Source organism: Ochotona princeps, chromosome 3 (genome assembly GCF_030435755.1).
Source record: "Ochotona princeps isolate mOchPri1 chromosome 3, mOchPri1.hap1, whole genome shotgun sequence".
In the NCBI taxonomy this organism is placed as follows: Eukaryota; Metazoa; Chordata; class Mammalia; order Lagomorpha; family Ochotonidae; genus Ochotona; species Ochotona princeps.
The window spans coordinates 119,444,197-119,457,079 of NC_080834.1; positions in this window are offsets into that span (position 1 = coordinate 119,444,197).

Consider the following 12,883-nt stretch of genomic DNA (forward strand, 5'->3'; position numbering starts at 1 on the left):
GGTAATCCAGATGCAAATCCTGACAGCAGTGGAGGCATCCTGAGCTCAGAAAGTGAGTCATTGTTTTCTCATCCAGAGAGTTTTTCACTAGAGCAGCACAGTGCCTGGAGAGCTGGGCAGGTGCTTAGTTTGTCCTACTCAGACAGTTGCCAGGCCTGCTGTGTGCTGCCTCCCAGGTCTAAGAGGCTGAGCAGGTACATACAGGCTCAGAATGGCTTGGCCCAGGCCCCCAGCTAACATGCCAGCCAGGCTGTGCAGCTGTCACCTGGGAGGTATTAGACAGTAATAGGAAACATAAAGGAGGCCTCACCTTATCAACTTCTATTTAAGGTAAAGACTGCTCTGATGGCTGTTTAGCAGTCCACAAAGCTATGTGAGACTGTCAAAATGGTGCTGGAAATGAGGTTCCCACCAGCAGCTGCTCACAGTGTCTGCTGCAGCCTGCAGTATGCGAGGCTCCTTGCACGTGTGCTTTTGGGTCTTCACCTTAATAAATTTGGCCTTGGCATGGAGAGGCTGAGACTGGAGGAGTGATAGGGACCTCACCGAGACTGCACATTGACAAGCTGAGGGGTGGGACCTAATGTAGGTTTCCCAAAGGGATGGCAGGAAGCAAAGTACTCGAGCCATTGCTGCTGCCTCCAGGTGAGCATAAGAAGCTGGAACAGGAAGTAGAACCAGAACCTAGATCCAGATGCTTGGATATGAGTGTTGTGATTTCTTAACAGCTGCAGCAAACACCTGCACCTTAACATATTTGAAAGCACAAATAGCTTTTGCTATCAGTGAAACCAGTACTGCTAATACAAGACATGCTTGCTTTTATTACAGGTAGACAAGAAGATGTACCTGACTCTAACCCTCACCCTAGTCTTAACCCTTATCCTAGCCCTAATCCTAACTCTAATCCTTATCCTGTCGCTATTCCTATCCCTACCCCATCCCTAGCTCTAGCCAGCAGATATCCCTAACCCCCTAACCCTAACCCTAACCCTAACCATAATCCTAAATTTTAGCGTAACCCTAAGAATTATGTGTCCCTAAACCTAACCTAAGCCTGACCCTAACCTTATCCCTAACCCTAGTCTTAACCCTAGCCTTCACTGGTAAGACTGAATGGGCATATGGATGAATTCATGATCATGCTTGGGTGGTCTAGCCCATGTGAAGACTGCAGGGTCATAGTCATTGGATGACTGAAGTTAGGAGTCCCACTATCTGACCTGTTCCAAATGCAAGGCCACACCGTGTGCACCGCTCCCCTAGTCCTCACAACTCATAACCCATGCATTTGCCTGGGTTATGGTTGCACACACTCAGTGGAGAGGACATGCCTGCCTTGGAATCCATGACCCTCGTGTGCCACACACAGCTCATCTGCTCTCTGGCACATTCTCAGTGATTGGCAGGCAATCAGATGACAGGGGTCATCTGAGCCTTCCATCAGAAGCTCAGCTGATGCTCAGGAGATAGAGCTAAAGGGGGATAGTACAAGTGAGCACAGAAGTTCTCTCCTGGACCCTTACTGGGAAACCAACAACGATGCTGGAATGAGACATCCTGAGGCTGGTTTCAAGGAGAAGCCACTTACGTCACTGCCTGTGGTGTTTCTGCCGTCCTACGTCAGATACCCAGTTTGAGTGCCACTTGCTCTGCTTCTGATCCAGCACCCTGCTGATGCATCCGGAAAATCACTGCAGCATGTATGAGGTGTGTGGTTCCCTGGGGAGACCCAGATAAAGCCCCTGACATTGGCCTGGCCAAGCCCTGGCTGTCATGGCCATATGGGGAGCGAGCCAGCACGTGGGAGATCCTTCTTTCTGTGTTTCTGACCTTCAAATAAATGAGATCAATCTTTTTTTTTAAACAAGAAATGCCTTGATGGGCTGATAGCAGTAGGACTGGGGCAGTTTGTTTACTAGTCCATCTGGTTGTTAAGTCTTCCTGTATGGTTGAGCACAGCCCAGATTTTGTCTAAACAGAAAAAGGGGGATGCTTGAAATCAGGGTTGGAGATGAGAGCAGAGAGATGCAGATAGGATACAGGGCGTCTGAGGACCACAGAAAGCAGACAAACCACCCCTTTCAGAAGGGCCCAGGCCACTTTGAGAAAAAAAAGAGCAGAGGTAAACTGGGCCCCAAAGAAATCAGCCATTATGATTGTTCACTTCTTCCCTTCTCTTCCTCAACAGAGTTAGGAATGATCAGGAGCCTGACTCTACAATGGGAAAGGCTACACCCGCAGACTCACAGGGCTATGCTGTGCACCAACCCCTCCAGGGGGACAAGCTCCACTTCCTCAGAGGACCTGCCCACAGCCCCCTCCTCCCTTGGCCTCTTGGAGGCTGCAGCTGCTCTGGATGGGTGCGCCACTCCTTGCTACACCCTGGCTGACCCTTGGTTATCTTCAAATCAAGCCAGCTTTCACCTGTGAGCACCTGCGTGTCACTCGTTCCAAACAGAAGCCTGTCAAGTGCTTCTTATTCCCAGAGACCACGGGGCAAGCATCATCAAGTCAAGCCATCTTGGAGTACTTCGCATTTTAACTGATGCTGCACATGAGCAGTCTTTGAAGACTGTTAAGAATCTATTGGTTTTCATGTCTGCATTTTCTTCCATATTCTGCTCTGATCTTGATTTATTTCTGTCCTTATACTTACTTAGAGCTTACTTGGTTCTTCATTTGTTACTATAAACATCCCCGAGAAAGCAACTTTGGCAGTGTCCTTCTAGTTCCGGTGTGCTATGTACCCATTTTCATTTCCCTGAAGATGTTAAATATTTTCACTTGTCATTTGACAGACAGGGACAGACAGAGATCTTCCATCTGCTGGCTCACTCCCCAAACACCAAGCCAATTTCAGGAGCCAGGAGCATAGTCTGGACTTCACACATGGTTGGCAAGCAGGTGAGCCCATCACCTGCTACCTCCAAGACTACACTTTAACAAGAACCTGGAATCTAAACCAGAGCCAAGATCAGAATGTGGGCACATCAATGTGGAAAGGCACCCTTCCCCTGGGTGTTTCTTTCCACTGTGTTGAACATTTGCCTTTCAAGTTACTTTTAATTTCCTCTTTAAACCTTTCTTTGTCCACTGGCCATTAAGGAAAATATCATTAATTTACTCGCATTTATCACTTTCCAATATTCCTTCTGTTATTGAGTTTTAGTCTCATATAACTGTTATAATTCCAATATTCTCAACTTCATGAAGAATAATCCTGTGTCTACTTATGGTATGTTTCATGTATGTTTAGAAAGATTCTACTTATGTGCTGTTTTTCTTTCTATTATGTCATTACCTGTGGTCAGTCATGGCACGAAAAAATGTTAAATGAGAAATTCTAGAATACACAATTCATCAGTAATGCACTATTCTCAGAGCGCAATAAATTTTCCCACCATCCCATTCTGTCATACTTGCACATGAATCATCACTTTAGTAACTTAGAAGCCAGTTCATATTAAGTTTCTCTTTAAAAATTTATGTGTTTATTCTGCTGGCTCTGTCTTCAGACCAGAGAGGGTAAACCTAAGAAGCCGTTGAACTTGACTGGACAATAAGATGCTGGACTCTATGTTTGGTATATGCTTGCAATGAGGGAATCTCAACGGAACTTGAACTGTGGTTATGCAACAAGGTGGAGGAATCCACCATGGGGGGAGGGTTTGGGGGGGGAGAATCCCAGTACTTATGAAACTGTGTCACATAATACAATGTAATTAATGAATAAAAAAACTTTATGTGTTTATATCTAATGTCAGAGTTACAAAGAGAGAGATCTTTCATCTTCTGCTGGTTCACTTCCCAAATGGCTACAACACCAGATCAGGTCGAAGCCAGGAGTCAGGAGACTCATCTGGATCTCCCACATGTACAGCAGGAGCCCAAACACTTGGGCCATTTTCAGGAACTTTCCCCAAGCCATTAGCAGTGAGCTGGATTGGAAGTGGAGCAGCCAGAACACAAACCAACACAATGCCAGCCCATGGCCAATTTTTTAAATAAGTTTTGTACATTCCCTTACTTAAACCTCATATACACAAAAATTATTTGAGTTAAGCATCATAAACTTTTTTTATGGATGAGAAAACTATGATTTAAAGAGATCAAAAAGGCAATGTCTTATTTATCTATAATCATAGCTCCCAGCAAAGATCATGACACATAGGGATATTATTTAATAAATTATTATTAAATTATTTAAAATTTCAAATAAAATTTATTTTATTAAAGTAAATTTAATTTTAAGTCATTAAAATTAATAAAATGTGATTTAATAAAGTTAAATTTTATTTATAGAATTAAATATAATTGTATGAACTATGTAAATATGATTAGTTATTTTATACATAAAATGTATTAAAAATATGTACATAGTTACAGAGAGATGAAGACAGAGAGAGAGAGAGATCTTCCATCTGTTGATTCACTCCTCAAATGGCCACAGTCAGGCGTTTCCTCCAGGCCTGCAATGTGGGCTCCGTACCCCAAAGATCCGGGAGATGCTGTACAGCTTTGTCAGGCTTGATATCAGGGATGTGCATGTGAAGTGGAGCAGCCTAGAAGGAACATGCCTTTATGGGAGGCTAACAACTTAGGTAGAAACTCATGTGCATTTTGTTGCTAACTCAGCCATACCCCTTTGCAAGGGGATGAAATGACTGCCCAGAGACCAAATGACCCTCAAATACTACAATATCAACTGTCTCACCTTGCATAGGAAAGGCAAACTGATCCTCATTTTAAGTTGATGTAAGATCTTTATGGTCGTAGGACCTGACCAATATGATTTTGGTTCAGTTTGGCAGAGGATGACTGATTCTTTGATCATTTTTGCCATGGGTGGGGTGAGCTTTAGGTAAGATACTTCCAACTTTTTGCTCTCACAAACAGTGTTGCCCTCCTGGACACAGGGTTGGGGCATGCAGGGCAGGTGGAGTGAGAGGAGCACAACAAGCCCTGGAGAAGGTCCAGACCCTGCGTCTGAGTCTGCAGCCATTGCTATTCCTCCCGGCACCGTGCACTCCTGGAACATGTGGGAATCCCAGACAAAAGTGGAAGATACTGAGTTCCCCCACAGTAGCGGGGCCTTGACTGAGTAGGCAAGCCTAGCCAGAGGACTGCTTGTGCTCCCCACAACCAGCTCTGAGACTCAGGCATGGGCAGGACAGCAGCAGAGGGCTCAAGGGCGCTCTGAGTGCCACAAGGCAAGCTGCATCTCATGTGTGTTGGGAATCTCTCTGCATGTGTGCCAGTTTTGTACACACACACTCCGCTACTCAGGAGATACACAGGTGTATTACCAGCTAGGCCTCCTGTTGAATGGATCTCCATTTCAATTCATTGTCCTGTGGAGACAAACATATGTGCTTACACTGCTGCCCATGCATTCAGTCACCCCTGACCATGGTTTTCAAAGCCTCCTCAAAGACACCCTTGAGACAGAGTCTCTTGAATTCTCCAGATTTTTCATGGCCCAGTCCTGTGAAGGCCCAGCACAGGCACATCATTGGAGTAATATCAGGATGTGTCATTGACATTTGAAGCTCTGATATCATCGGAAACCAAGGCAGGATAATGACTTTGGTTAATTACCTCTGTCTTCTGCCAGACTGCCCTTCTCCCTACAACAGTAAGCATGGAGAAAATGCTAACTAAACATTGTTAGAAGCAATCCTAAGTTTTTCTTTTGTAAGAGACAGATGGAATTCATATATCTGTTTTCGGATGGAGATTGCACCTAAAAAGCACCATATTATGAAGAGAGCCATGTCTTTTCCTTTGGTGCCACGGACATTTTCTTCTGGAAGCAGATGGGACCCACAGTCAGTTCTGTGAGTGCGTACTGGGACAGGTCACAGATAAAGACGACTTCACACCAGAGAGCCAGCTTTCTCCACATTGACTTCTTTCATTTGTTCACACATCCCTTCCTCCAATAAGCATTAAACTCCTGCACCTGATTCTGCAACGTTGTTTTAGGATACAGAGGTGGGCTCATGATTGGCTTGTGCTATTGTCATAAATTAGATTGCACATAATGATAATCCCAAATCTCTTACACTTCTTTGTCCTTTTGTTTTTATTATTTATTTTTATCACAAAGTCAGATATACAGAGAGGAGGAGAGACAGAGGGGAAGATCTTCCGTCTCATGATTCACTCCCCAAGTGAGCCTCAACGGGCCAGTGCGCGCCGATCCGAAGTCAGGAACCTGGAACCTCTTCCAGGTCTCCCACACGGGTGCAGGGTCCCAATGCATTGGGCCGTCCTTGGCTGCTTTCCCAGGCCACAAGCAGGGAGCTGGATGGGAAGTGGAGCTGCCGGGATTAGAACCGGCGCCCATATGGGATCCCGGGGCATTGAAGGCGAGGACTTTAGCTGCTAGGCCACGCCGCTGGGCCCACTTCTTTGTCTTGTGTGTGACTGCAAAGGTGACAGTTTTTCCCTGTGAAATGGCCTGTGGATCCCTAATGTTATGCTTGTGTTTAACATGCAAGTAGGATGCTGCCTGAATGTCATTTGCATTTTCTTAAAGCTGTTGGATTTTCTTAAAGCTGTTTTTGTTTGCTAAGTTAGCATAATATTTAAGCTAATGAGTTTGTTCCATTATCTTGTCCTGCTCTAAGTTAAATTTTATCTGCTTCTAAAATGTATGCGCCTAACTGTGATTCTTCAAAGGTCATCTTTTTCAGACAGGACTGCTTAATTAACCGTAATTAGTTGTAAGCATGGCAGAGAGGAGCACCACCTTGATACGGACCCAAGGAGATCCTTGGCCCTGGCAGAGTAAAAGCCAGCCACAGACTCACCATGTCACCTGCAGTGCTGAAATGAGGACACACCCCTCTCAGTTAAGGAGCCTTTGTCTTTGTGATGGCAACTTCCAATTTGCAGGGCTGTGGCAGGATCTGCATCTCGGAAGCTTCTGGCATTATTCAGAATCAGTAGTGTAATTAGGGTAGGGAAGGACATTTCTGATCTCTTTGGGCTTACTGGGACTAGCACCAGATGAGAACATGGGTCCTAGTACAGGGACTTGTAAACCAAGGAGCTGTCACAAATCCATCTGGGAGCATGGAGTAGCATGCATTATTGCTTGGTACTAGGAGGCCCTATTGCTGCCAGATTATTTGTCCAACCGTTCTGAATAGCACACGGCCTCTGGAGCTGGAGTTAACAGAGTTGACTGGGGCATCCTTTACCCTGAGCTTCATCCCCTTGGGGCTTCTCTCCCATGAAGTACCCCTTAATCCATATGTGTACAGGAACTAATGGCCTGTGCAGAGCTTCCTTGGCTTAAACCATTTCCAGAGTTTGACAGGCTCCGAAAGAAGATGAGCACATTCAGGTTGGCCTGTCGGAGCCATGGAGGGCCAGTTCTTGCGTGACATGGTCCCTTTTGCTCTTGCCAGTGTTCCCCTGGGACTTAGAGTGCAGCCAGCCTGTGTGGGTGTATCAGCAAGGCTGCAAGACCAGTCGTTTGCCTGGAATCTGTTCTCCTCCTACTGGATAGCCCAGGCCCTGTGCACAGCATCGCTGAGCCTGCATTTCTCAGGCCTCCTGTGTGTGCCATAACCCAGGTCTGCCTGCGCAGGTTCCTTGTGATGGTAAACTCTCTCTAGGTTGCCTCAGGTCACTTTGCTTTGTGTCCCTAGTGTTGACCACCAAAGCCAACAGGTGCTGATGACCAAATGTGCATGACATCGGCCTGGCTAAGGATGAGAGTACCTGGGCATTTAGGAGAGTTAGACAAGGAAACGAAGACCACAGAGGCAGAGAAAAAGCTGCAAAGGCAAACAGAAGAAGGGCTGAGAGAGGCTAGTTTCTCACGTGTAAGAGAATGTGTTGTATCCTGTCCGTATTCTGAATTGATGTAAGTGGAAAATGATCTTTTATTCTCAGTACAGGCTCTAAAGTAATGAGAATGCCTCAGAATCAGAGCTGAGTGCATAGTCAAAAGCCACAATCTGGAAGGATCCACAGTTTCAGGACAGGACGATGTCTGGCTCATGGAGATACTTGCCTGTCATCCAATATGACGAGACTAAGAGGTCCAGGGAAGGGGGAACCCACTAGGGAAAAAAGGTGAGGGAGGGTACAAGGGAAACCAGATTTCCTTGACTTGACATTGAGTGTAGTCAGATTGCTTTAGCCCTACCTGGGCTGAGGGAAAGCCTGTGCATCACTTCTGGGTCTGATCAGTGAGGACACGCCCTGCTCCCCCGTCCAAGCCAAGGGAACCACAGCAAGGCCCACCCTCAGCGAGGGGTCCAGTGTACCTGTCCAGGGGATGAATGTTCCCTCTACAGCACTCTCTGGAGTCAGTGATGGGCAGGTTTGCCATTGCCTTTCAGATTTTCAAATGCAGGCGGGGCTCAGTTCTTGTTGGTCTTCAATGACAGTGCTGTGAAATGGCTTCATTCTCTCCTCCAGCATGGTCATCTGCACAAGAAACTGACTCTTTGGCCTCAATGCAAATTCCTGGAGGACGGAGGCTCTTATCTTTTTACCTCTTTCAAGTTCAAGAAAAGCTTACTGAAAACCATACTCCATGCAGAACTGAAAACATTTGGTTGAGCTGGTCTGAGAGGAGTCTTCTTTGGACAGAGTGGGCTGGCCTGTGGCAATTTCCCCCTGGCAGCATCCAAATAATTTTAAGTTTTCACGGTTTGAGACTTTCCCTCCTGAAATTGCTTTTTGAGGCTTTTGCTAATGGCCCTTACCTTGATCCTGGAGGGAGAACTTTAATGGCTAAAAATGGAGGTGCAGTGAAAATTGCCTCTATGTGAACTCTGAAATGGAGGTTGGGAAGATGGGTTGGTAGGAATAACTTCCTGCTGTTTTGGCAGGCTGACCTTATTGGCCTCAAGCTTCTCCAGGTGGAACATATTCATTGGGTTCCTAACAAATAGGAAGTAAAATCTTTTTCAAGGCCTCTGGCAAAAAATGAAATTAGCAGCCCAATTGTTTACTAACTTATCCATCAACTGTCTTCAGTACCGGTCATCTCCCAGCAGACTTAGGGCAAGTTTAATGTCTCACTAAGCCCACTTGTCAAGTTTCCTTTTGTTCTCCGTGTAGCAGGTATCCAATAAATGTTGTTGATTAATGCTTCTTTTCAGGTGGGGTTTCCTATGTCCTATGGCATTGGAACTCAGTGACAACCACACCTGTCTAGCATTGATGGTTGATGGAAACATACAACAGCCATGACTGTGGACCTCCCAGATCCCAGACGGATATGGGATTTTGGACCTGCATCTGTGAGCACAGCAGAGCACCACAGCGGGATGGGAGGCAGAATTAGCAGGAACCTTGGTCAGTGCTTCAACATCAAGCAGACCATTCTTATCCCCCTTGGAAATCCAAAACGCTGAATGTCATGGACTCCCCTGGTGTGATGCTGAGGTTGGGGCCAAAGTAGCTCCTGAGCTGTTGGGGGATTGATTTGAGAGCCAGTGATGCTTCATGTGGTTACTGTGAGCAGCACTGCATAGGAAGAAGACCTTGTGATCTCCAAGTCAAAGGGGCCCCCGCCCCCCGCCTGCATGTGATTGAAGACCACATTGGCGCTGCTCCTACAGAGCTGTCACATTTCTCTGGCCACTTTCTTTCTCCCAGGGGGACCCATTTTTTAATTCAAAAGAGCCCAGAATTCTCTTCTTGTGTGAGCTCCCAATCAATGCTATGGACAAAGCATCAGCTTACATTAAACCTCTCATGGACCACATTAGAGGACAGGCTCAGAAAAGCTCCTCACTGCCTCCTGCAAGAGCCTCCCTTCACTGACTACATTCTCCACTCTTACTCGCACCCCATTAGAAAAAAAAAAAACTTACAATAATCTGACACAAGATGTATAAAAACCTAAAACCTAATGCTGCCTGGGGAATCCCAGGTCTCTCTCTCTCTCTCTCTAAATATATATGTATTTTCTGTTAAACATACTCTGTAGGATCATGTGAGCTACTAGCAAATACATTTGCTTCAGACTCTTGCTGCATTCATTTTTTTTTTCAAGTCATCACATTCCTAGGAGGAGACTTCTGCTCCAATAATTACTTTCATTTGAATACAAGCAGAAAGGGAGCGGATTAAGATCTTTTTAAAATCTATATGCAGAACTAAAGTCTAAACAAGAATGAAATTTGTCTTCCCAAAGTTCTCACTTTCAGACAAACCCAGCATGTGGGACACAGAGCCCGAAACCATGCTCTGGGTGTTACCCTATTCTCACAGCTGTTCCGTGTATGCTTGGCTCAGATTAAGATTTCTCTGTGAAATGGATCACATGGGAAGCACTCAGGGCTACAAGTCCCTTTGCAGTTCCTCACTTCTGGCACAACAGACACGGGACAGTGGCAGCAGTAAAAGGGCCCCGTTATGTTTCTACAACCATTTATCTCTGTTCACCATGATGACATGAAAGCCCTGGCATCTTCAGCAGCCATGAAATGCTTTCTTCCCTCCCAGCCCTGCCTATGCTGGTGCTCCTCTAACACCAGCTAGCAGGGGATGGGCAGGGATCTGAATCTTGCTCATGATGAGGGACTGACAGTTGTGTTTCAAAGGACACTGTCTATTTGTGCCAAAGGAAGATAGCTTCCTAGAGTGAAAAGTCAGGTTGATACGATCTGTGGTGTCCCTGCTCTCTGGATTAAATGTCAGGAGGCATCAGAATCTCAAGGTCCACCACAGAGCCATGGCTGGGAGAGGTGGCTTGCATTGTCTTGGTAGAATTCTTCACAGCTTCAAGTTGATGCTATAATATAGTAGGCTGAGCTCACATCTTTGATGCTGGTATCTCATACGCTTGCTGGTTAAAGTCTTAGCTGTACAACCCATCTCCCATGCAGCTCCTTGCTGTGTCCTGGCAAAGCAGCACTGGATGGGCCCCTGTACTCACATGGGAGACCTAATTTCAGATTGGCTCATCTCTGTTGTGAATCAGCCAATGGGAGGTCTGTCTCTCAAAAATCAGTAAAATCTAAAAAAAAAATCATGATAACTGTGCAAAGGTTTCATAAGTTTTGAGTGCCAACAAGGTTTATCTTTCCACTCCACTTTCCAGAACATTCTGTAGCTCCTTGCAGTAATGAGTTTTTAAGGAGATGTCTCACGTTTGGAAGAGTCACCTAATTCAGTGAATCCAGATTTTCTCAATACCTTTGAGGAGAAAATCGCACATGGGTGTAAGATCCACTTGAAGTGTGGTGAAGACTGAAGGCTCTATGGTGATAGAAAGTTCACAGAGAGCTTCAAGTTACACATTTAACTCAACTCCTGGAAAGCGCCACTTGTCTGGTTCCAGAGAGCATCACAAAGCATCCAGGCTTATCCAAAAGCCCGACTCAGGTCAGAGGCAGAGGTGGACAAGAGAACCCAGCTGCTCTGTATTCAGGACGCTAGTCAGCGGCCTGGGACATTCCCTCTCCTCCCCAACAGCGGTTTGATTCTGAGTTTTCATGAAAGTGTGTTGTAAAATACAAAGAGTTTGCTATTGCTCACTAAAAAAAATAAATCAGAATTTAGGGCCTGGCGCGATAGCCTAGTGGCTAAAATCCTCACCTTGAATGTGCCAGGATCTCAGATGGGCTCCAGTTGTAATCCCGGCAGCCCCAACATGTGTGGAGCTGACCATACATGGCCGCTACGAGGACGCAAAGAGTCCTCTGAACGAAGCATGCAGGACAACACCTGCCTCTTCGTCTAAGCCCTGGAAACCCTGGCTGTGTCAGCATGCTCTGGCAACCATGCAGACCATGGCCTCAAACAACACAGGTTTATTTTCTCCCTCCTGGGGAAGCAGGCAGCCTACCATCGAGTCTGGTCCCCTTTGCAAGAGTCAAGAAAAGAGCCAGTCCAGGCTTGCAGGTGACCACTTCCTACGAGTCCCCACTTGATCATTTCTTTGCACAAACACACACTCACTCACACACAGACTCACGCACACAGAGACATACATCTCATCATGCATATTAATTTCCCAAGAACATCAGCAGATTAGACAAGGGACTGCCTTTGCCTCCTCCTATGAACTCCAAGCACCATGTCATCAGAATTGTCTACCACCACACTCCTTGCAGGAGTGAATCAATCTTGAGAAGGTGTGAAAGAAGAAGCAATGATGACAATGTCCATGTAGAGAACAAAGACCACCTTGAGATGCCGGCAGGTGTTTGTACCACAGTTGTACCACAGTGCCTCATGGGCCCCCCAGCTTCTGTGTCAGGAGGCCGGGCCCTTGCTCATTGTTAGAGCTTTACCTGACACCCTTGCCTTGCTGGCTCTGCTCATTGTGCCATCTCTGTGCCATCAGAACCTCCACAGCATTCACCTAGGGATAGAAAATGCAATTTCATATGTGCTGCACATGCGTGTTAGTGAGTTCTGGGGAAGATGCACACACCTTCTCTGGTCCTCAGGTGCTTCAGAAGACTGTTGAAGGTTAATTTCATGTTCTCCAGTCCAGAATAATGGTGACATCCTCTCAACCTCCATACCAGCGATGATCAGTGCTTAAATCTCACAGATGGCACAGTCGTACACCACAATAACCTTTCAGTTAAGCCGTGGTTGTGGTTGTTTCTTGGGTTAATCTCCCGGAAGAGGAGGTAAAAGACAGCTGCTGTCCCTAGGTGGTATTTCTGAGCTCACATAGGAAATGAGGATTGTGAGGGTCTCTACTTCCGCCTTGCCCAACTACTGCTAGATACTGCCCTTGCATTAATGTGGGCAGGGCCAGGCACTGAGTGATACGTCCACCTTTGTGAGGAAGGAGAGACATGGGCAGCCTTCTGATCATCACAATGGCGCCAGTTCAGCCAAGCCTTGCCCAGCCCCGCCTTCAATGGTAGGGACTTGACTGTCTTGT